This window comes from Eptatretus burgeri, chromosome 1 (assembly GCF_056783735.1).
Source record: "Eptatretus burgeri isolate ZD-2024b chromosome 1, Ebu_testis_v1, whole genome shotgun sequence".
Lineage (NCBI taxonomy): Eukaryota > Metazoa > Chordata > Myxini > Myxiniformes > Myxinidae > Eptatretus > Eptatretus burgeri.
In genome coordinates, this window is record NC_140961.1 from 76,239,006 (window position 1) to 76,264,005 (window position 25,000).

The window sequence follows — 25,000 nt, forward strand, 5'->3', positions numbered from 1 at the left end:
GGGGAAGAACCATTTGAGTGTTCACATGCACGATAGGAGGGGCTGGGCGGCTATGACCATCAGAGGTCACCTGAACACAACGTGGGGGTTTTTTACCACTCCCTCACTGGACCCTCTCCATCAGACAAACATCAATGGGAAAGGGTCATGCGGGGTCAAAGGATGTTCATGTGAACTTTACTCCCTGGAAGCCACGCCGGGTATGGCGTGTATAAAGGCCAGGGCGCAGCTCGGTTCGAGGCTGCTGTGTGTGCGCCAGGGACAGGTCAGGAAAAAAAAAATTGCCTGCTCGAGAGGTCGCCTGCCGGGACGAACTGTGCTGGGTCCTGAGCAAAGCGAGGGGAATGCAAGGCAAAGGCACAGTGCCCAGTTGAGGTCATTAGGTCACCAATAGGTAACAACATTGAAGGCGCAAGGACACTGTTTGACCTAATTATCCGAACCGGCATCCACGGTTACTTAACAACCCATTGAGCAGCGGAGTTATCCGTGGCCTCAGGGTTAGAGGGTGAGCAGCGGGTCCAGAAACCACCCCATAGACCTCGTTCGTACTCGAACCTGACACACAAAAAATGTATATACGTATATACATTTTTTAAAGCTGGAGAGATTGGGAATAGATAAGAAAGGCTCATTGTGGTGGCTAAGAAGAGGTCAGCTTAACTGGGATGGAGAACGAGTTATAACACACACCCAAGATAAAGGGCTCGACACAAGTGGCTTTAAGAAAATGGCAGGATTGAGTCAGTTATACAAGTGCAGGTTCTGCAAGGTTGAAAGTGAAAACACCATTGATCACCTTTTCTCGGGATGCAAAAAAAAAAAAAAAAAAAAAAATGCAGAATAACTGTATGCATAAAGGCAGAACAACATGTGCAGAGTAATCCACTGGCATGCCTGCAAAACTTTCAATATGCCAGCCCCAGAAAACTCATGGAAGCATGAGGTGAAGTCAACCATCGAAAATGAGGAGATCGTAATCACTCATGCAAGACCCGACGACCCTGCTCTCGTGTGAACATCGAAAGCAAGACATTGCACAATGCTCAGATATTAAAAGGAAAGGATAGCAATGCTAAACGCCAATGGCATTGTCAGTCCTGTACCCAGCAATTTTGGCCTCGACTATATAATGCAGAAGTTAGAAAAATGACCACGTACCAGGATCTGAGAAAACAAAATCAAGAGAACATGGAGGCTGAGGAATGCTGACGTCAATAGTCAGAGCGACTGGAGTGATGATAAAAAAAATTTGAAAGCAATACTAGCTAACATTATTTTATTTTTAAGAAAAATGAACAACGACAAGTGGTGACTGACTGTCCGAGGTTCAGTGACAATCCTTGACCCATTGAAACAAAAACATGAGAACAGAGAAAGCTCTAGTGCAAAAGCGTCAAATCATCACAAGTTGGTTCTCGAAACGTGATCCTCGTAAAAAAAAAAAAGGCGGATACTTTGAGCCCCGGGGGGGTTTCGTTCAACCTTCTGTCATGGCTAAAAGAGATAACAACCAACAGGGGACACCACATCCCTGCAATATTTGTTTTCAGAGATTCCAACTATTATCACACTGTCAATCTCATAACTTCACGTGGTCTCGTGCCCATGTTTTCTTATTCACCATCTCTTCGATAACACAAAAGGATTCACATTGGGGAGCACCCTCACCAATGCACAGTCTGTCATATTGGAATCGATACACATGGATATCCACTTGCAAACAGTACCGGTCTTGCTGGTTAACATTTACATCCGAGTGCAGAGCGCTTGATACTTCAATCTTTGATTCCCTCCCTCCCTCTTCAATTGAGACCATCACCATATGCAGTTGAGACCAGGCTGGGAAAATGCAACACCCTTTCTTGATAGTGAGCAAGCTGGGTTTTTAAATCAACAATCCAAAGTAATTATCCTTGGAGTATTTTTGTTTCAAGATGCCAAGTACAAATCCATCAGTTCTATTTGAACCCATTGTGTTTAGAATGCCAGTTCACTGTCTTTAATGCAAGGCCATAATACTGACAAAAGTTCAGATACCATAATATCCATATGTTGTGGCGTTGCTGGTACCCAGAGTACCCGGGGAAGTGACAACACTTCCTCCAAGCTCAACAACTGTGTTTGTCTCGTCTAACAGTCCTGTGTTGTATCTCATGTATTCGTCTGCATGTCCATGTGTGCGAGATGTGTGTGTGTGGCAGCTCCACTACGAGCCTCAGATCCTGTAAAAATCGAAAGAAAAAATATATTACTACACTGTTGATGACGTACTAGCAAGCCAACATTCAAATATTAAATTATTTTTAACAGTAAACTTGTTAAATAATAATAATAATAATAATAATAATAATAATAATAATAAATAAGGATTTAGCTCACGGCCGATACCTTATGCAAACGGCTGGGTTGAATGTTGTCCTTCTGTGAAGGTTTGAGGATGGAAATCTTGGCTTCAGGGTTGACGGGCAACTTTGTTGCAGTGTTCACAAAATCTGACTGTGAATCGCCACCATCCCACGCACAGTTTTCTCTGTCTAGCAAACGACTCATCCTGCAGTGGCACACATCCAATGACAGCTTATCTTGAGATAAAAAGGGAATTATATCAAATGACAATAATATCCTACCAACTGACGTGTTACACCCTCGGTGACAAAAGCTAGGTTATTGTACAATGACATTCATTTACATAATGCTAGAATATTTTCAGCACCACCCGCACCTTATACCGAAGCGCCACTTGGTGGGCACACCACCACAATCTCATCCACCGCACTCCGACATAAAACGTCTTGAAAAACAACCAAAACAAGCAAACAGCAGTTACATTTTTTGGGGTTTTTTTTAAACAAAGGTTCCGTTTCAAGGTCTTTGAACCCAAGATGATAATTTTTCACGGCACATGTGACGTCCACGATTTGTGGTTTTTCCATTTTGCATTTCTCATGTTTTGGTCTCTCTTTTAAAGGACAACATGATGCACATGACCAGAAGCATTAATGGCAAGGGTTTATGCTCACGTTTAGTTATGCATGAACACCAGAGTTGGAGTTTCTTAAATTTTGTTGTGCTCATTGTGTGCAATGTTGTACGCATGCAAATTGCATCATGCACACATGGGGGTGTAATGGATGTTCATGGAAATGTGGGGTGAGCGGCAGTGGACGGTTAATGTACCAACAATGGGGAAGATGGATAATAGGGAGACAAAGGACATGGACAAACAAGATGAGCATGAGTTCAGAGAGTTGACAAAGCTGGAGTTCATCAAGAGAAAGCAAGGTTAAGCAAGAACAGAGATTGCTTTGAGGATGAATGAGATCACAGCGTCCTGTCATCACGAAACACCGCATGGAGAAATGAGACTCGACAGACTCAGGAAGACGATTTCAGACACGGGGACAAAAACGTGCGAGTAAGATGCATGGATTTGAAAGTAAAAGAAAAATGACTAACTGGATTCTCTTGTGAGCAAGATTCCTCGACAGCAATCACAGTCATTGTTTTCTCTGAGCTGCCTACAAAACAACTTTGTATACTTACTGTGTAGTCGCTGAGGTATTGGAGAATGTAACAGTATATTTAACTTTAGTGCTGTTCATCAAGTTTCCACAATTCAGGATGGTACAAAATATTTACAACATTTTCTTTGCACTTGTGCTTGAGGCACACAGCCTTGCTGCTCTGACAACCAAAATGAAATCAAAACAACAAAGAGACAGCAAAGGAAAAAAAAAATTTAAAACTAGAATGGCACTCGGGAGAGCGCATACCTCCGCCAGGCTGAATCAGTTTAGGTATTGTATCCCACTGATAGGCCAGATCTGGATCCAGACCTCCAGAATACATAATGAATTCATCTTTGTCACCTCCCCAACTCATCCATCAGGTTTCGTCCGAATCAGTCCTCAAGTTGTTGAGATATTGTGCTCAGACAAACAGACAAACAAACCAGACAGACAGGGGTAAAAACATAACGTCCACCCACCTTCGGTAACTGAAGTAAAAAAACAAAACAAAGGACCTTCAAGGGAAAGAAGCATCAAGGAAAAGGATGATCACACCGAAGTGCAACTCCACCAAACACCAAGCAACATGTTTATGGAAAATGGAAAAGGCCCTCAAGGTTTCGTAAACATGGCAGTGCAATCTTGCTTTCTCCAAGACCAATTTCACAACTACATCAATCTAAACATGTGATAAGAGCTGTTGCAACCACACTAAAACCAGTAAGAAAATGAAAAATAACTTCTGACAATGCTATTTTTAAAAAACAAAAAACAGTGAGACTACAACATCCGCACATTTGAATTCTCGCTTGGATTCATGAGTCAAGATGCGAAAATGATACCAAGCAATGCTTGTGCCAACATGCGATAAATAAATAAGAGTATTTGTTTAATGCAAAAAGAATGACAATAAAATCATGGAAACAGAGGTGAGGGCAAAATAACTTCGTAATTAATTATACATTATCAAATTAATACGGTGAGTGATGGAGAAGCACTGCAAGTAATGGGAATATCAACAGTGTACATCGAGCCTGGTGTTGGCTTAGCGGTTAGGGTGGTGGTTTGGGATCCCTGGGTCCTGAGTTCAAGCCCCATTGGCCACTGACTTAACACCAGGGGTTTGACTCAGCCTGTCATCCTTCCAAAGTCGGCAAAATGAGCACAAATGTACTGGTAAGAGCGACACTGCATCAGCGGCATAGCTGCTCCCCTCACCAATGATGCAACCAGCAGCCAAAAAGGCAGCAGACAATGGGAACAATGTACATCGTTTCCATCAATTCCAAATAGAGTAATATTTAAATAACATACCAAATACAGCATTGGAGCTATCAGGAGGAACCTGGATAGGATTTGGCTGCTACTTCACGACCCTCAAACCCATCCAGGCACAGCCAAGTTGCAAACTTGGGATAAAAACTATTTGCAAAAATTCTCCTCTCCGCAAACACATTTATAAAAAAAAAATTAAATGGAAAGAAATTTACAATAAAAGATACCAAAACACAAAACAAAAACACAACACAATATAGTATTCAAGAAATATGACAGAATGAAGGAGTACACAAGTGCATTGTCTTCATCAGACTTGTCAGAAAGACCAAAAATAAATTATAAATAGGTGGGACGTGAGACAGTACTCAGGAAAAACAAAAATAATTTAACACCTACCGGTTTCACCTGCAATGAGGTCGGTCTAAAGCAATACGAGGAGTGCGCCTTCTCCTACAGGCCTACACTCTATCCTTTAACCTTCGTATGAGGAAAACAATACAGTAACAGTGCTGAGTGCAGCCTCAAGTGCTGAACAGATGTCACAGCTCAAAGCAAGCAGCTCAGAAAACTCCACCTTAGACACACCCAACTCCAACCCCCAACCAGGACTCATAAACACCACTGTAGACCGAGTCAGTTCCGATATCGTCGGCTCATGCAGGTGTTAACACCTCTTCCAGCTAGGAACACTCCAATTGATAACAATATCCGGTCCGTACGACGAGAACAACACGCAAAACACATGGAAACACTTATATACTGTACAATAATTCCCCCAAAGAAAAAAAAGCATGGAAACTCTCCTGTACTCACAGCATCATTTTTATGAGTAGCATGAGCTGGGCTATTTTAAGCCATTCAGTTTACTCACCAACACCAATCTGTGTGTATGTGTGTGTCTGTGTGTGTATATATAAATATAGCAGCTGTCGTAATGTGAACCGATGTGCACGAACAGCAAGAATATAAATGCCCAGAAACAGGCTTAATGGTTTAACTGCAAAAGAAGCGATTAGAAGGTCAACGGGTCTGTGGTCTGACAGAAACTGAATAAACTTTAACAAAGTTTTTACACAACTTTCACATTCATGTTTGTTTTGTTAATTTGTTGAACTTTCAGTCTCATGTGAAGCCGTTGATGAACACTTCACTTTTATTTTCTGCAAAGCCACAATAAAGACCCCTGCGAAAAATTTGATACTCTTGAGATCTGTTGGTGTCGCCAGCTCTTCCCGTGATGGCGTGTTGGGACATGGCGAAATGCCTGAACCATTCCACGTCATGAATTGCACGAGGAAGACAGTGTTCCAGCACCACTCCTTTTCAGTATTATTTGATCCGCCATGCTTGCAGATGCATTCAGGAAAAATAAATAAATAAATGGTGTGATTTACATCCGGTTCTGTTATAACGGTAACGCTGCACTGGATATATTCAATCTTTGCAGACTTCTTCGTAATCGCTAATACGCAGCATGTCGGTGCCGGTCGCATCATTCACCGTGATCTACCATCACACATGGCCAACGTACAGTAGGTACAGGGTACGCTGCATCAGCGGCACAACAGTAGCTGTGCTGCCGATGCACACCCCCTGCACGTATACTGACACTAAAAATGTCAACATCATCACAATTGTGTTCGTTCCATGCAACACAATTATTAATAAATTTATATATTGTTCTTCATTTTGTCAGATTTTACACAATCATTCACAGTGTTAATAAATGCACCACTGCAAAATTTCAGGCCTACAAGGTATACAGCTTATGAGACAGTGCATGTTCAATACTGACTGATAGTGTTGTTTGTGTGTTGACTTCTTGAATTTCGTTTGGCCCAAATTTACCAAGAGAGACTACTGTTGTCTTCAATGAAAGCTGAAAACCAATCCATTGATTATGCTTCAAATTGCAGTTTGATCTTGTCTACCATCTGACATGAAGGAGAGTGTACAGCAAAAGAGCAGAAGATCAAAAGGCAAAAATGGCAGCACCACACCTTTGATGTGTGCCCATTTTCCTTTCCCTTTCACACTACCGATGGTACCACAGCACACTCAGCATACGAGGCAGTCTGAAATTGGACTACCTTTAAAGAACAGCCACCCCCACCCTCACCCCACCCTAACCCACTGTAAAACTGTCCTCACAAAGAAAAATTAAAAAAATCCCTCATGTCCCAGGTTTCCAATCAAAAAAGTCAGGATTTTTCTTGCGTGTCTGAATAAAATATCTCAAAGTGATCAGAGCAGCATCAATGGCAAAGCTCTCACTCTCAAGCTTTTATTATATTTGAAGATAATAAGTTGAAGATTTGTGAAATAGCTTAGTTCAATAATAAAAACAAATTAAAACAACACCTGATACAAACAAACAGGCACCTACAGGTGGGTTTTCACGTGACACGCGAACGGTTCGCGAAGGATGCGAATGTCGAAAAAATGGCAAAGTCCAACATTCGTATTTTAGGCTCCAAAAGTTCGCCAAATATGCGCGGGCGTTCGGAAGCGTCGTCAATTGTTCGCAGGAGTCGTTTTTTGTTCGGCGGGAATTTCAAAAAAGTTTGAAACCTCCAATTTGAAAACCTGAAATTTCAGGTTTAAAACCTGAAATTTCAAAAAAGTTTGAAATTCCCGCCGAACAAAAAACGACTCCTGCGGACAATTGACGACGCTTCCGAACCCCCGCGCATGTTTGGCGAACTTTTGGAGCATAAAATACGAATGTTGGACTTTGCCATTTTTTCGACATTCACATCCATCGCGAACCGTTCACGTGTCCCTTGAAACCCCACCTTTACTACTATAAAGGAACGAGGTGTGTAGTGTGTGTATGTGTGTGTGTGTGGCCATTTTTCTCAGAGATGGTAAACTGCATCTTCGTCAAACGTTCAGAGATTCATCAATGAGTGCTGTGGAGTGTTCTTGGCAAAAATAAGTTTAGAAAAAAAGAAAGTTTTTATTTTATCTTTCTATAATTCCAGGTGTGTGTGTGTGTGTGTGTGTGTGTGTGTGTGTGTGTGTGTGTGTGTGTGTGTGTGTGTGTGTGTGTGTGTGTGTGTGTGTGTGTGTGTGTGTGTGTGTGTGTGTGTGTGTGTGTGTGTGTGTGTGTGTGACTGCTGTTTCTCGAAAACCACTGGTCCGATCTAATTGAAACTTGCCAGCTATATTGCTGGTGCCATGTGGATGTGCCTTTTCAAGGTTTGATATTAATCGGACAAGTGCTTCCCAAGTTATGGCCATTTATTTACCAACCAATGAAAGGACACGTTGCTGCGTAGGCGTGGCTGCTTAGGTTGGTGCGCGGCCGGCCGACGATGACGTCACGTGCCGTGCCGGTTACGATGGGGATCGGTGCCTTAGTTCCCGTGGCGTAGGAATGGCAATGGTCAATGGCAGCGAATGTCATGGCAAGCAAAGACAGGGAGGTAAACTTGATTTTGATTTTAATTAACTGTGTGTGTGTAAGTATCACAGCAGTTGTTACTTCAATGCAAGCGATAATTCGTGGAATGCATGTGAACATTCCGTACGGGCACGCACCACTTCCAGATAGTGATGACTTCATGTATTCTAATAATTTCTCGATTTCTTATGTGCATTTTTAGATAAACACAATGCCCCAATCCAGTCGTCATTTACAAGAGCGAAGGAACGGCCTGTGTATTTGTTTGAAAGTTTTTTTTTTTGGGGGGGGGGGGGTTGCACGTACTTGAACGCACGTACAGGCACGTGAGAGCAAAGGAATGGCCTGTGGTTGTTTCTGGCTCGTGGTTTGAAAGTTTTTTTTGGGGGGGGGGGAATTGCACGTACGGCTACGCACGTACGGGCATGCACATACGGGCATGCGAGAGAGAAGGAACGGCCTGTGTGGTTGTTGTTTCTGGCTCACGGTGCGAAAGTTGTTTTTTTTTTGCACGTACGGCCACACACGTACGGGCACGCACTCGTTTTAAATAAATCACTCTATTTAGTGCTTTAAAGCCTTTGCAGCAACGTGAAAGGTAATATTATAGATCCCAGACCCCATTCCTGATTGGTGTCGGGAAATGTTTTAGGCCCTCACAAAAAAGATAGAAAAGAAAAATTGATTTCTTCAAAATGCCAACAGCATTACAACAGCACCGGGCAACACCAATAACCCTAGCAACTATTCACAATAAGGCTTCCAGAACAACTGCAGCCATGACAACAAAAAAGGGGAAAAAAATAATCAAAAGCAAGCACAATACAAGCAAATATAAATAACTAAGAGGTAAATAGCAAACAAAAGGAAAAAAAATAAAAAATAAATAACACAAGAGATGAGTCAGAAAAAGAAAAAGTCCAGGAGTGGAAATGTTGAAGATGGTAAAGACCTGCATATCTACGACAGCTCTCAGTAAAATACCAAGAGTCTGTAACACCTAAAACATGTCATATTCAGCTCTTCCACGAGTCTCAAACTCTTTGTATCAAAATGTAAAAAACCTAAATGTAGAAAACATTCTAGCTTGAGGAAAAGTGGAGTTTGCAGTGTAGCACAGGAGCACTGCATCACAGAACCCACCCGCTTTAGTAAAGCCAGGTATGTCGTCTGCATTTAGCTTTCAGATGTTAAAGACCCGAGATGGTATCTTTTCCAAGGAGATAGTCAAAGCGTGTTGGTATCCTGGCCAAATGCACAACTTGAGGGCGGCTATATTATCAGCTCACCTGGACTTCAGTCACGTGTATCTGTCGGTCAGTCAGTCAGAATGTAAACACTTCAGTAATTGCTTGAACCAAACATGCGAATTTGATGAAACTTTGTCACAAGCTTCATATCTGATGGCGAACGAAAGTGCATTGACCACATCAAAATATATGCTCATTAAGGGGATCTATGGAGCTTGAGGGGGGGGGAGAGAAGGTTGACTCCACAAAATAGGAATTTGCTCTCTTCTCCCAAACTACACAAACAATTTGGATGAAACCTGGCCACAACATTCATCACCCGTGATCTACCAAAGTTTGTTCATGTTATTAAAAAAAAAAATACGATAAAAATTTAAATTGGGGTTCGCAGGAGTCGTTTTTTGTTCGGTGGGAATTTCAAACTTTTTTGAAATTTCAGGTTTTAAACCTGAAATTTCAGGTTTTCAAATTGGAGGTTTCAAACTTTTTTGACATTCCCGCCGAACAAAAAACGACTCCTGCGAACAATTGACGACGCTTCCGAACCCCCGCGCATATTTGGCGAACTTTTGGAGCCTAAAATACGAATGTTGGACTTGGCCATTTTTTCGACATTCACATCCTTCACGCGAACCGTTCGCGTGTCCCGTGAAAACCCACCTTTAGATGGGAGGTCTTCAGGGGTTTTGGCCCATCTCCCAAAATAGGTATTCGCTCTCCTTTCTGAAACTACACACAAATTCGATGAAACCTGACCACAACCTTCATCACTCGCCATGTACAGAGGAAAATCTGATCACGCTATTGTTACGGCTGTGGAAATTCGCAAACCACCATTTAGGGCCCGTAGGTGAGATACATGTGTAGTTAGCCCGAAACCCGTTGTTCAGAGGGAATTTATGTGATTCATTCGGGCTGCGACGCTTTGAGTTAGGCGTTTTTCTGTTCTATCTTTATTTTGAATCAACCGCCATAACCATCAAACCACCACCAAAAACCCTCCACCACCCTCACCTCTCTCCTTCTATGGCCAATCCCGCACCACCGGTGAATACTGAGCGTCGGGCTGTCCTGGGCTCGTTCAGCGAAACGCACCGAGCCGCCAGTGCAAGTAGCGGCCTTTCCGAGGGAAAATTCGGATCAGGAATGCTGCACGCCCACTTCTGATCCATCCAATCAGCAAGCGCGGAGCGGCTTGGCCTCGCCTCCAGGCGCTTCCGTGTGAAATCGAAATATGCAAATTCTAGGATCAGGGGAGGTTCACGCCCACTTTTCCTCCGTCCAATGGGCGAGCGTGGCTCCACCCCCGAGCTCATCCTGATCGGGAAATTTGCATATGGGTTCTCCTGCCGGCCTATAAAGCGCCGAGCGCAAAGAGAATCGCAGAGAGTTTTGGGGCAGAGGCAGAGAGTTGAGGCAGTCAAGTCGGGTTGGAGAGCGGAGCGGAGTGGAGTCAGGAGGCGAAGGCGTCGAGGTGGTTTCTGCAGTCGGCTGAGGAGAATTGTGGGAGGAGGCCAAGGAGCTCGGGTCCGAGGCAGGGAAGACGGCGGTCAGCGACGAGGTCGCGGTAGGATCGCTCGTCGCGGGACCCAAGCCAGCCAGCCATTCTCCACCCCCAGGGCATCAACAATTTCCCCCTTTCCCCCGTGCTGAGATAGTGCAAAAAGGGGGCCCCGTTCCCACCCCACTCCAAGCGGTGCCAACGAAACCCGCGAAGGAGCACGAAGTCGGGGCACCGCCGGGCAGCCACATTTGCGGCTCGTCGCGAGGACGCGGGTAGGACCCCCCCCGGTCTCGCGGACCTGGCCGCTCCTGCAGGTCCCGCGCAAATATTGGCCTACATGCCCGTCTGCCCCCTTGCCTATGAGGGTGGCTTCTTTCCTTTGCTTTTGAGTAAATGTGTGTCGGCACCGTCTGTGAAGTAAAACTCTATAAGTGTTGCCGTGTGTTCGCGTATTCGGTCGCAGCTCTGTATTGTTGTTTTTGTTTTAAATTGATATATGTGCATTCTGACTGTTTGACTGTATATGTGTGCTTTTCGTGGGCTGGGTAATAAATGTGCATTATGTTGAATTGTTCCCCGTTTCGCTGCGTCCTTTCCTTCGTTTGAATCTCCATCTTGCTCCACGTAAAGGGTTCGTAGTGGGCTTAATACGCCCGGTAGTTAATCGGAACCGTCGAGGCCGACGATAACACCGCTCGGTTATCCCGATAGTACGGAACGGGCCGCCCAAGCGGCTCGTGTCCGGAGTCGACCTGCGGCGAGGTACAATCGCCCGGTTTACCATCCGCGTGGGTACTTAGGTAGGTCGAGTTTGGCGAACAACCCTATCCTACGTGGGTGGCCGATTGGCACGATTGTGGTGAGGTCGACAGGCCCACCCGTAACTGGCTCCGGGCGATAGTTCCCGGAGGGTCACGACTGAATTGTCCGTCCGGTGGGTGACGTGCCACGATTGGAGTCACGTCGCCGATCGCACGCCGGCGGGCGCGAATTCGCAACACTATTATTTAAAAAAAACACAAAACAAACAAAAAAACGTGTCTAGGGGGGTTTGAGCCCCCAAAATAGGTATTGCTGTGTTCTCCGAAACTACACACAATTTCAATGAAACCACAATATTCATCACCCAAAGTTTGTTCACAGCATTAAAACGTTTTGTTTTTTTTTTTTTAAATAAGGGTCTATGGGGGCCTGCATGAGGTTTGTGTAACTGTTGTTCCTGATCCAGGTGAGCTTCAGGACGTGCAATCCTATTTTAACCCGCATAGGTGAAGCAAAAAGAGGGGTTAAACAAATTGGTTCATGTCTGTCTGTCCTTCTGTCTGTATTATCAGGAGTTTCCTTAGAAGCTGGTTACCGGCGACCCGCAGCCGTGTACTCTGAAAAAAAAATGTCAAAGGTCGCCACCTACTTCAGCGCCGATTTTTTGTTTTTTTTTTGTTTTTGTTTTTTCCAGTACCTGAAGCTGATGACCATGGATTTTCAGAGTATGGTGCAGATGACATTGGCCAACTTGGTGTTCAGTTTTTTGAGAAGGCTGGTCAGCAGAAAGTTGTTGCTGAGTGGCAGAATTTTAAGTTTGAATTAAATTCATGGAAAAAAACATGTGCCTGCTGAAGTACTTTCGTTAAAATCTAACCTCACACCAACAGAATGGGTACTGAAACAAATCTTATCTAAGAAACAGGAGTACAAGCACTTTTACCCCAAACTGGTAGAGCTTGCAGAAATTTGTATGTCTCTGCCAGTTTCCAATGCATGGCCAGAACGGGGAGCCAGCGCCCTTAAGCGTATCAAGTCAAGAATGAGGTCAGCAATGAAAAATGACATGCTCGATGCCTTGTTAACAATCTCAATCAATGGTCCTCCAGTTGGCTCAAATGATGCCGAACTCCTTATCCGACAATGTGTACTTGACTGGCGTAGCCAAAAACCTCGACGCAAGCTCCCAAATCAACGACTTGTTAGTGTACCATCAACTTCGTTTGCATGTCCCCAAATTCTCTTGACTGATGACTTGCCTGTCGAATCAGAATTCTCCCCTCTGACTGAAAATGAAGCAGTGCGACAATTTAATACAGAAGACATTTCATCTGACAGTGACAGTGACTCCCAATTGTGTTGCTTAACTTGCTAAATGACTTTAGGTTAAACACTGTTAAACAGAACTGTAAACATCAGCTTCAAGAATTTACACAGAACATTTACAATTTGTTCTTTGATGGGGAACGTTTCTTCATTCCAAATACATTTTAAGTTTACTAACTTTCAATCATTGATTATTCAATTACATATAATGTCATTTGTTCATTCCTGCGAGAATAATATCACAAAGATGTTGGATATGTTTGCAACTGAAAATAGACTGTGAATTCATGGCTACTTTGATCCTGAAATTTGGACAACATTGTTTTGAAAGTTGAGGATGTAGAATGTTTGCAGCACAAAAATATCGAATAAACTTTTTGAATGTGAAATCTCATTTATGAATTAATTTTTCTTTCTATAAAACATATATAGTAACTCAGATTCCCAAAGGACTTGATTTTAATACTAAAGATTGATTGAAATATTGTTTACTGGAATATGAGTTTGTCATTGGTTTGACAGCAGAAATGCAAGATGAGTATAACTCCAAGAATGTTTTGTATAGATATCAAAAATATCACACTTCCTTGATTCCTGGAATTAAATAATATCACTATGTCTATTACTTCAATCAAACTTTAGATCCTGATGTATACAGAATTTGCAGTGTTAATAGTTTGGTTTGCACATTTTACCCAACATTATTATAACAAGCAGTGCCAGGCACAACAAATCCCACCCATTTAAGGCATAAAGTTATTTTGGGGATCAAATTTAAATGATATCAGAGATGCCAACTTTTGGAAATCAGAATTAGGGAGGATTTTCAACCGACACCAAATAATGTGCGCGAAGCGCACATCTCGAGCGCGGAGTGCTCGACCCTTGCGGCGGGGTCCAGGGCCCGCCTTAGGGCCCTGGAAGCTCTGGGGTTCTAGATGCTCTCTAGTGCCCTCTGAGCCCTATTTTGGAGCATTTAACATGTTAAGAATTCCCACTTTTTGAACAAAAAAAGGGGAAAATTGTGCACTTTTTAATGTTACATGTATGTTAATATTAGTAAGTTAGGGGACAATCAAAGATTAACAAAAAGCACAAAAGAAGCAATATTTTTCTTACCTTACTGGCTGGTACTACTGCTGCTTGCTTTTTCCATGGCAGCTTTGCTGAGTGACAGCTGTGTGGCTCTTTTAGCCCTTCTGATTATGTCTTTGCTGTATTCTCTCTGGTAGCAAGGGGTGTTATGAGCAAGTTTTTCAATTAAGAGAGCTTCCAGGGTTTTGACACTCAAATTGGGACGAAATTCAGTATGATTCTTCCGTACAAGACTGAGTGCCCGCTCACATGATGCGTTCGAATGAGGAATGACCAAGATTCCCTTCATCACTTTGCTCAAATTAGGATACTTCTTGGCACCAGTGCAGGGATCTGTGAGCTGTGAAATCCGATGCCACTGCTCATCCACTCTCACTGTCTCAGTAGCAATTGTAGCTATGGAGGCGTCTGCCTGGTAGTGAGCGAATTCACTCTCAAGACTGTCTATGTCACTATCACCGCCACTGAACAGACAGGGGAATTTCTTGATGAAAAACTCCACACAGTCAAACCCCACTTCTTGGTGTAGCTTAACATCCAGCACCTGAGCATGCTTGGCTAATTCATCATCTAGCGGCCAGGTTTTGAAGATATAATTGCAGGCTTTCACATAATATGAGCGAACTGCACTGAAGAAACCTTGGATGTCTGACTCACTCAGAGTGAAGGTGGATTTCTTGAGACTCCTTTGTTCCCTTATATACAGTTTGGCATCGTTCCCAATCATGAGGTCCTCATCATTCTTCTGATGATTTCTGTCAGAGAAGGGTACATTTACCAGAGCAACCGATGACACCGATGGTTTCAAAAACCGTACGAAGATATCTTTCAGAAGACCATTCAATTCTCCGTGCAGGAGATGAATACAGGGTTCGTCTCTTTGGAGCAGAAGATTCCCCTTCTCAAAAAGCTTGTTAGCATATCGAAGGAAGAAACAATAGAGTTTTGTTTGTGGAGACAAGAACATCCTGTTGACACGTTTTTCTCTAGATTCCTGCACAGTGTTTGAGGAAGATGCGCTTTTAGTTGTAGAACTCGTAGTACACTTAGCCGCAGGGCGATCACACTTGCGTTTACTGCCAGCAGAAGAGGTCAGACTCGTAGTACCAGATCCAATTTTACGTTTGAGGAGAGAGCTTGAGGTAGGTGCAGCCAAGGAAGAAGACCTCTGATTCGAAGGTTTTGCTGAGCTTCTATCAAGTGATTTGGCAAAAGCAGAACTTAACTTGGGTCCTTCTTTGCCTGTAGATGGGACTATCACAGTCTTTCTCGACTCTGAAGGAATCTGCTTTGTAGATGAACGTGATGAAGGGCCGGTGATGCTACCTGCTCTCAGCATTGGTTTTGGTGCTGTCCCTGCTGTCTTCTTCGCAGCAGATACTGCAGTGGTAGTGGTGAATGCTGCTCCACTAGTGCTTGATCCTGCAGTGCCAGTACTGGCAGTAGATACAGTGCCGTCCTTCTTGCTCGTTGTTAGAGTCTTGGCTACAGTTGGTTGCATTTTTCTTCGTACTTCTTCTTTGAAGAAGAGGCGAAGTGGCTCCCACTTGTTCAATCAGCCTGTCTAGGCACTGACCAAGGGACAGCCACCTTGTTGCGACATGCTTCAGAATCTTGTGTCGGGGCATCACAGAGTTCTTGCAGTGCTTTCACTCCTTTGACGCGTTTACTACTTTTGTCCAAGTAGTAGTAAATATCGATGAGAAAGTCATCTAATTCAATGGGTAAGGCCTGAGCCGCCTTCTTGGCCGTATTGTGCATCATATGGCAAGGGCATCCCATGATGTAGCACTCTGGATTTTGTTTGTGGATATAAGCAGCGACTCCTTTGTGCTTGCCCACCATGACAGAGGCATTATCAGCACAAAAGGAAACACAATTTCCCCACGGAATTTTCCTGTCACTGAACTCATGATCAAGCAGTTTGAAAATGTTTTCTCCAGTGGAATCTTGTTTGCACGCAGGCAAACTTAGCAAACCTTGCTTCTACAATCCCAGCACTGTTGTCATAGTACGAAATCAGGACAGGATATAGCTGGGCCTCACCACTGTCATTGCTACCGTCTGTAGCTAGGCTAAATGGAGCTAGTCTAGCAATATCGGCAATAGATGAAGCAGTAACATTTGACAACTCACCAATTACACTGGTCAACAACAAATTTGTTGTCTGCATTTTTTAAGCTGATTTAGGACGAATCTGATGCGCTGAATCCAAAACTCACATTAGTTTTGTTCAATCAGGTCAAGTTTTTGAGATATGGCCACATGTCGTTTTTTACATTTTTGTTCACATGTACGCATGTGTGGAGCATTTTAGAAGAAGTTGGTGGGGTAAAATGTCATGTCAAATAATTGTTTTAATTGGAAATAATTATTTTAATGACAAGAAGTATTCAGGTACGATAGTTCTAGGTGATTATGTCGAAAAGGGATCAGTTTGAAGTCATAAAACCTCAAAATCTTCCAAAAATTGGTGAGGCAAAGCATAAAGTTCGTGGATCAAAACTAAAGTTAATGGGGCAGATTTTGTAATAATGTGATACAAAAAAGTTGTATTTCTTGAAATAACGAACTCTGAAGAATGTACAATACCTACATGCGCCAATTTATGACATGCGCTTCTGCTCAAGCTTGGAGTGCCACAGTACGAACCCAAAGATTGGAGACTGTTCATTGACAGCAGCAAGCGATCACTGAAATGTGTTCTGCTACACAACGGCAACCAGTTTGCCTCTGTACCCATCGCTCACTCGACTACACTGAAGGAGAAGTATGAAGCGGTGAAGTACGTGCTGGAGAAAATTGGTTATGATCAGCATAAGTGGTTTATTTGTGTTGACCTGAAGATGGTGAACTTTTTGTTGGGACAACAGTCTGGCTTCACCAAGTACCCATGTTTTCTGTGCATGTGGGATAGTAGGGACCGTGCTCAGCATTACACGAAGAAGGACTGGCCTGTGCGGGAGGAATTGGTGCCATGCAAAGAAAGGAACGTCATCAACGACCCTCTGGTGGACAGAGACAGAATACTCTTCCCACCGCTGCACATCAAGCTCGGCTTAATCAAGCAGTTCACCAAGGCTCTGGACAAAGATGGTGACTGCTTCACTTACTTGTGCCAGGCTTTTCCAGGATTGACCATGGAGAAGTTGAAAGCTGGCATCTTTGATGGTTCTCAGATCCGTCAGCTCATCAGAGATCCAGAGTTCAAAAACTCAATGAACGAAGTGGAACTGGAAGCGTGGAAGACATTTGTTTTGGTAGTGAAGAACTTTCTTGGCAACAATAAGGCCAGAAACTACGCAGAACTTGTCAACAACATGCTGACTGCTTTCAGAAACCTGGGCTGCAACATGAGCATCAAGATGCACTACCTATTTTCACATATGAACCGGTTTCCTGAGAACCTGGGTTCAATGAGTGACGAGCAGGGGGAGAGATTCCATCAGGACATGAAGGAGATGGAGACCAGGTATCAGGGTCGCTGGGACGCAGTCATGATGGCTGACTACTGTTGGAATCTGAAGAGAGACCTCCCTGCCGCTGAACATTCCAGGAGTTCGAAGAAACGGAAGTTCAAGCCCTGAAGTTTGAACAGTGGTGACGCAACATGCAATTTACTTGTACTTACCTTTATCAATGCCCACCATTCAGATGACAGTAATCGATGTTTCTATCATGTAATCAATAAATGTTGATGGCAAAACATTTTTTTTTTCTTAAAAACATGTTTAGGATGATATGTGTTGACAAAAATCAGCTGATAATGCCACAAAAATGTAATTGATTTTGTCACAAGATCTGATTTTTTCAAATCAACTTAGCACAAAAACCTGACCTGATGGAGAGAAACGGATGCCATTTCCTGATTCAGCAGTGCCAGAATACCCTAATTCACTTGTAGAAATCTAGACAACATTCAGAAAGTAAAAAATTGTTCACCAGTGTTCTTTTTTTCTTCTTTGTTCTTGTTCTTTTTTTTTGTTGTTCTTTTTTTTTTCTTGCTTTTTGTTCTTGTTTTTTTTTTTTTGTTTTTTTTTGTTCTTGCACATCTTGCACATCTTGCAAGTTTTTGTTCTTGCACATCCATACTTTGAAGCAACTTTTGAATCTGGAAACATCTTTTGAAATTGAGGTCCAGCATGATCTGAGACTGATATGGGCAAGTTATGTTCCACAATAAATCCACTAAAGAGAAGTTCCGCTCGGGTAACATCCTCTTCCTCGCTTGTCCCTTGTTTGGTGAAATAATTCAGAAGTGTACCGGTACTCGTGCTCGAAGATCTCTCCTTTGCAATGTCTGTGTGCCGTTTGCTTCCAACGTGCTTCCCAATATCATCGCGACCTCCGTGCTCAACTGAAATATCAACGCTGCATACTGTACAATACGCATGATGAATTCCTCTTTCAGACTTTCGAATACACGGGTATTGGAGACTGTATTCGGTCTTGTACTTCTGAGACCATTTCTTGGTCTTCGTAAGCTTCTTTTCTGCCATTTCGTAATCAACATCAAGGGCTTGAAGCATCGGTAACTTCGAAGTCGATGTTCCACAGCTGCAGCGCGACTCGTAGAACTCTAGCGGCTGTTAAACACCGCACGGTGGTCGCGACCGCCGGGCTGGTACGGGGCCCAGCTGCATGCAGTGAGCGTATCGCATGCATATACACTGTGCATACATACCGCATGCACTGTATTGCACACATACCGCATGCACTAAATCTCAGTGCATGATCGCATAAGCGAGATCCAGACCCAATGTTTCGCTGCTCCTCATTTGAATTTGCATTTTTTTACGTACAATTTGGTAGCAGCGAACGTTATGGAGTTACCACATGCTATACGTAGCAGACGATGCTTTTCATTCAATTCTCATACTAGTACATTCTGATTAGTGAACAGTGCAAAAATATCAAAATTTCGGGAGGATAAGGATAGTGATCGTAAGGGCGGGAGTTTGGGTGAATTTTCGGAAGCCTCCCGATGAAATCGGGAGGGTTGGCATTGCTGTGATATATCCTTAACCTGAATGTTGATTATAAGGAATAGAATAAGGAATAATTTAGTCTTAGTTTGAAGTCAATCAAACCATTTTTGATGAAATTATGAGGGAAAAACGATTTTGACCTTTTCGTGACCTGACCTTGACCTTTGATCTAATTGGACCCAAAAGTTAATGGAGTTGTCCGAGGTTAATTACCCACCTGTGGATACAATTTGACAGTGTTCGAGCCAGCTGTTTTCCCGTAAAGTTGTATTTTCATAACCATGTTTTAGTTTTAATGGAAAATTTGTAATTTTGACCGATGACCATGACCCCCAAAACTTCGGACCCTACCGATCTACACAAATATGCATTTTTCACTATAGGAATGGGTCGGATTATAAGTGACAAATAGAATAAGGTTCACTATAAGCTTAGTTTGAAGTAAATCAGATCATTTTTTACGAAGTTATGAGCGAAAAACGACTGATCTTTTCGTGACCTTGACCTTGACCTTTGATCCAATTGGACCCAAAAGTTAATGGGGTCGTCCGAGGTTCATTGCCCACCTGTGGATTAAATTCGAGTGTTTGCTAAAGCTGTTTTGCCGTAAAGTTGCTTACAGACAGACAAACAAACAGACAAACAAACCGGACGATTACAAAATCCCGCTCCCTCCCTCCGTGGGACGGGATAATATTCTAATCCTTTGTGCTCACAGTATTCATACAGCAAACCCTGAACACTCACAGAAGTGAAATGGAATATGGTAATGGAATATTTCCTTAATGAATGCAAGTTCATCTACACTATTATTATGTAACACACTTACTTCAGATTGCTCACTGTACTCCACCATGTGCAGTATCATCTCCCTATTAAGAACTAAGGTATGGCCCAAATGTTGCTAAAATGCCTCTCTTTTAAAGTGCTTCGATACTCCACCTTCCAGACACCTTGGTGTGCCCTAAACCATGGCCTTAAATTAATGAACCCTGTTTAAAAGCTGCTTGAACTAACTATACAGTATAGCTGAATTTCAGTCAACCAGTCAGTCAGTCAGTATGTTAATGCAATCACATCCAGTATAGGCCTAACCACCTGTTTTGTGGAGTTTTTCACCCCAATAGCATGATAATATGAAAACTATTTCATGTCAGAAATCATGCTGCAATGCATCTCCAGCCATCTAGGATCCTCTGGCTTCCAGGGCCCTAGGCGGGCCCTGGACCCCGGCCAAACAGCTGCGCTCGCTTCGCTTGCGGTGATGGTCACCTGCTACTTTTTAATGGTAGCCTCCTACTTCAAAAAATAAGGAAATCCTTGATTATTAGTTTATGATCAAGGAACATCGGATTTAAATCAAACGTAATGTTTCGAACATGAACCGGAACATGAATCACAAGTACAAGTCTGCCGTTTAACAATACTATGGCTCTGAATGTGTCCCGATCGCACATGCGCAGAGAGGAACGAAATGTTTTTTTTTTCTTTGTCTGCCTGCTTGGCAAACAAAATTTTATATCATTCCAAACAGGAACCTCACTGTTTTTGAGGAGGTTATAAAAGAAACAAACAGGCACAAATAACTAATATATAACGTGTTAGATAAGGCGTTGTGATAGACAGTGGGTAAAACCCAGAAATAATTTATTTATACGCATTTAAACCTCTTTAGACCTTCAATGAAATTTAATTATCATACCATCGGACACCACTATTCACAGGGATAGCTTCCTGGAAAATGCCACGAATGTCAGGGCATTTTTTTTTTTTGTTTTTACATGGCCGAGGGCTAGGTAGGCTCTTTGTGGCCAAGTTTCATCAAAATGGTGTTATTGGTTCAAGCGATAATGACTGAAGTGTTTACAGGCTCACTGACTGACTGACTGACCTACAGACACTGCTCAATACGAGAGTAGAGTCCAGGTGAGCTAAAATCTAAGTTGGAATTCGACAACCCAACTTAGTGGAACGTTCCCATGCACACCAGAGTACAACCAGCAATTTTCAACTTATTTCGTCCGGCGATTTCAGAGTGCAGAAAATAGAGAACTTATATAAAATAGACAAATAGTTTTCGATTCGGTTTTCATACAGAGATACAGTACTATTAGATAATACCTTAAACTTCTGGTACGCTACACAATACACATTTACATTGAGAATATCAGTGTTGTCATCTTCCCTCACCTCCCATAAATTATTTTAACTAGCTGAAACCCGGTCACAGACGGATTCCGTTCATTCAACCACCCTCGAGAGATATGGAATGGACAGGGTGTGCTTGCCCCCGCCTCCTCATCCCCCGCCCCTGCCCCCATTCAATTTGCTTAACCCCACCCAAAAATGTAATTACCCCGGCCCCGCCTCTTCACTCCCCGCCCCCCCCGTCTCTTGATTCCTCGCCCACTTGCCCCCAGGCCACCACCCCCCTGTCCACCCCTTCACACTCAACTCCACCTAATTCAACTCAGCCCCCGCCCCATTTCCCCCGTCTCCCGCTTTCAATTTGCTTACCTCCGCCCAAAAATTTGCTTACCTTGCCCCCGCCTCTTCACTCCCTGCCCCCGTCTCTTCATCCCCCGCCCCGCCTCTTCACTCCCTGCCCCCGTCTCTTCATCCCCTGCCCCCGCCTCAACTCCCAGCCCCCGTCTCTTCATTCCCCGCCCCCGTCTCTTCATCCCCCGTGCCGTCTCTTCATCCCCTGCTCCTGCCTCTTCACTCCCTGCCCCCGTCTCTTCACTCCCTGCCCCCGTCTCTTCACTCCCAGCCCCCGTCTCTTCATCCCCCGCCCCCGTCTCTTCATCCCCCGCCCCCGTCTCTTCATCCCCCGCCCCCCGTCTCTTCATCCCCCGCCCCCACCTCTTCACTCCTCGCCCCCATCTCAACGAATAATGTTTATTCTGCTTCAGAGTTGAAAGTTGACTATTGCCACTATGTGCGATGCACTCTTACAGGTACGAAGTTTCTTTCAGTCCAGGTCACAGTACCGAGAAAAACGTGACGCCACCGCGAGGAGGAGCACAAAATTGGTCCTTCAGTATTAATATATAGATAGATAGAAGATAGAAGATACAGTCGACGCCGCTTTATAAATCCACAGTTATAAAATCCAGCCGCTGATTGTGACCAAAATGAGTTGGAACGGAATTTTACATAGAGAAATCCGCTGTTTAATAAATCCACCTGCTTGGCACGTGCGCGGTCTCAACCTAAGCTTGATGTAGTATGCGCTGCCGCAGAGTGAAAAAAAACAAAAAAACAACAACAGCAGCAACTGGTGACGGACTTCGAATCCCGCTTCTGCTCGAATCCCTCCGACCCCGAATCCCAATAGCCAAGGGAAGAAAGCGACGACGAACCCGAGCCGATGCCAACAGCGGCAGAGATGCGGACGGCACTCGCCAAATTGGACAGCGGATGCAACTCTAAGGTTTTGCCCATCTCGATTTCTGCCACGTGACGGATTCAATAAAGGAACATTTGCGCAAAACTTTCCCTCCGAAGCAAGCGACCTTGGAGAGATTCTTTTGAACAATCCCCTTGCCACCGTTTGATAAATCGATGTTTTTGTAGCATAAAGCAGTGTTTGTCTTATCTATCCAGAAGGTGGCTGAAAATAGGCTCTCCGCTTAATAAATCCAGCCGGTTAATAAATCCAAATGGCGTGATCCCATGGTGGGTTTATAAAGCGGCGTCTACTGTACAATGTTTCTTGTTACATTTTTTGTGTCAAATTCACATTCTGAGGTAGTCACCATGTGCAGAAGAGGATTTTACATTGCAGACGCTATTTTTGAGGAGTGGAATTAGTAATTACACCTCTCAGCAGTAACGTTCTGACGACGGACGTAATGGCGTCAGCGAATGACCGATGATGTCATGACGTCCTGACGCCTCTCAGCGGTGACGTCACACGTCGCCATGTAAACGAATGTAAAACGAAAAGTGTTTATTCTGCTTCACAGTTGAAGTTTGACAATTGCCACTATGTGCGATGCACTCTTACAAGTACCATGTTTCTTTCAGTCCAGGTCACAGCACCGAGAAAAACGTGACGCGACCACTAGGAGGAGCACAAAATTGGTCCTTCAGTATTAATATATAGATGCCCAAAACCTTCCCGGACAAACCCCAAGTTCAACCAAAAATAAATTCAACTCATTTTGTTCAGTGGTCAAAGAGTGCATGCAAGACAAACACGCACACTTTCAAGGCTCTCGTTCTGTTACTGTCCGTATTCGTTAAAAAACACTGCCCTGCTTCTCTTTGTCAAAACACTTCATTATATTAAACATCTGTGGTATCACTTATAATCTTCTCCTTTATAATGTTTAAAGTCCTCTCTTTCAGCCACTCCTCCTCGCTTAATCTATCTTGTCCTGGAATCTATTTTGATGCTCAAAGCTTTTTCTTTCATATGCAGTCCAAGGCTGCAGGGTAGCATCTTTGGCTGATGGCACAGCTGTGCCACTGATGCAATACACCATTCTGGTTCGGACAGGATTTGGCCATGGTGCCAGCAATAACTTGCCTACTCTTTGTGAAGGACACCATGGGACCTTTTACATCTACCAACTAATGCAGGCAAACGGGATGCCTCGTTTAACGTCCATCCGAGGGACAGCACACACATTGATGAATCATCCTGCCTGTGAAACACTGGAATTGCAGTTTATGGCTGGGTCGGGATTCAAACCCAGGCTCGACAGCAGACAGCTTGGAGGCGAGTGTGCAGACCTCAAGCAAGACCATCCTGCCAGGATACTCAAAGCGGAACCCTCACCAAGGCAGCAAAAACAAGTGAATTTGGAGTATCAGAAGAGAGCACCTCAATTAAGAGCAACAAGGAATAACATGCAACTTTGATGCAGGAGGAGGCCATTTGGCCCATCATACCTGTGCTACACCAACAGCAGACCAAATAAAAACTACTCAAAATAATATGTGAGGCCTTATTGAATTCCTATGCAGTAAAGGGTGGCTACTATGTCTTGTCACCATTTATAAAAATTGTGCCATTGCCTTTGTGTGTGGAGTTTTAATTAGTTTACTTTTTTCAGATCGAGTGAACATAACGATGGGTGATACAAGCAATTATACCATTGAACAGCAGATTGGTGTCAGTGTCTGGTTTCATGGACGTCCACAAACAGGGAAAGCAATGGAAGAAGTGAACGTCGACTTCCGACAACAATTCTGCCAAGTAGCTCCCTCTAAAAAGACACTTCTGCATTGGGAAAATAAATTCTTTGCAACAGGGCAACATAAAAGATATGCCAAGAACCGGAAGACCATTAACCAGAGGTCAGCAGTGCGAATTGGTCGAAGAAGCTGTTGCCAGGTCACCAGAAAAAAAAAGTCGACCCATAAACGATCAGCGAAGCTTGGAACTTGTGCCATTGGAACTTGTGCCAAATATCCATATTTTGTATTGGACAATACAAAAGCACAGGAAGGTTGACCTGAGATTGCATGCATAATCACCCAATGTTCATTCAAGTTATCAAACAAAAATGCTCCAGAAGTCCCACAGAACATGGTGCAGAATCATTCTCTGTCATGACAAAGATGGAGCACAAATGGATCCACTGGCCACTTCAGGCTTGCGTCGTATGCTGTAAAATATGTGATAAAGTAAAATAGTACTGCAAATGTGTGTGGTACAACATGTAGAACCATTCAGTGTTGTCAGCTCAGATGATAAAAAGGCAGTCAATATTTACAAGGGGTGACAAGACATTGCGGCCACCCTGTACAGTGTTAACACTACCTCTTTTGATTTATAATTTAACCCCCGACAAATACAAACGGAAACCAAACTAGCTTCACCTATAGTTACCTGGCACTGTGCTGTCTGCTTACCCCCAACATCAAAC

The 25,000-nt window shown here is 43.5% G+C and overlaps 1 protein-coding gene across 5 annotated transcripts in view; it reads right to left on the bottom strand.

Moving 5' to 3' along the window:
* Positions 1–25,000, bottom strand: part of LOC147034781 (transforming acidic coiled-coil-containing protein 2-like) — a 203,526-nt gene that overhangs the window by 172,099 nt on the left and 6,427 nt on the right. For 2 of the 5 annotated variants that reach the window (XM_085888831.1, XM_085888813.1), the window contains exon 2: positions 2,392–2,554. The gene's annotated coding sequence lies outside the window, so the exon portion shown is untranslated. Of the gene's footprint in view, positions 1–2,391; positions 2,555–5,186; positions 5,422–25,000 lie in introns of those variants that run through there. The other 3 variants (XM_085888786.1, XM_085888805.1, XM_085888821.1) reach the window with 3 other exon arrangements.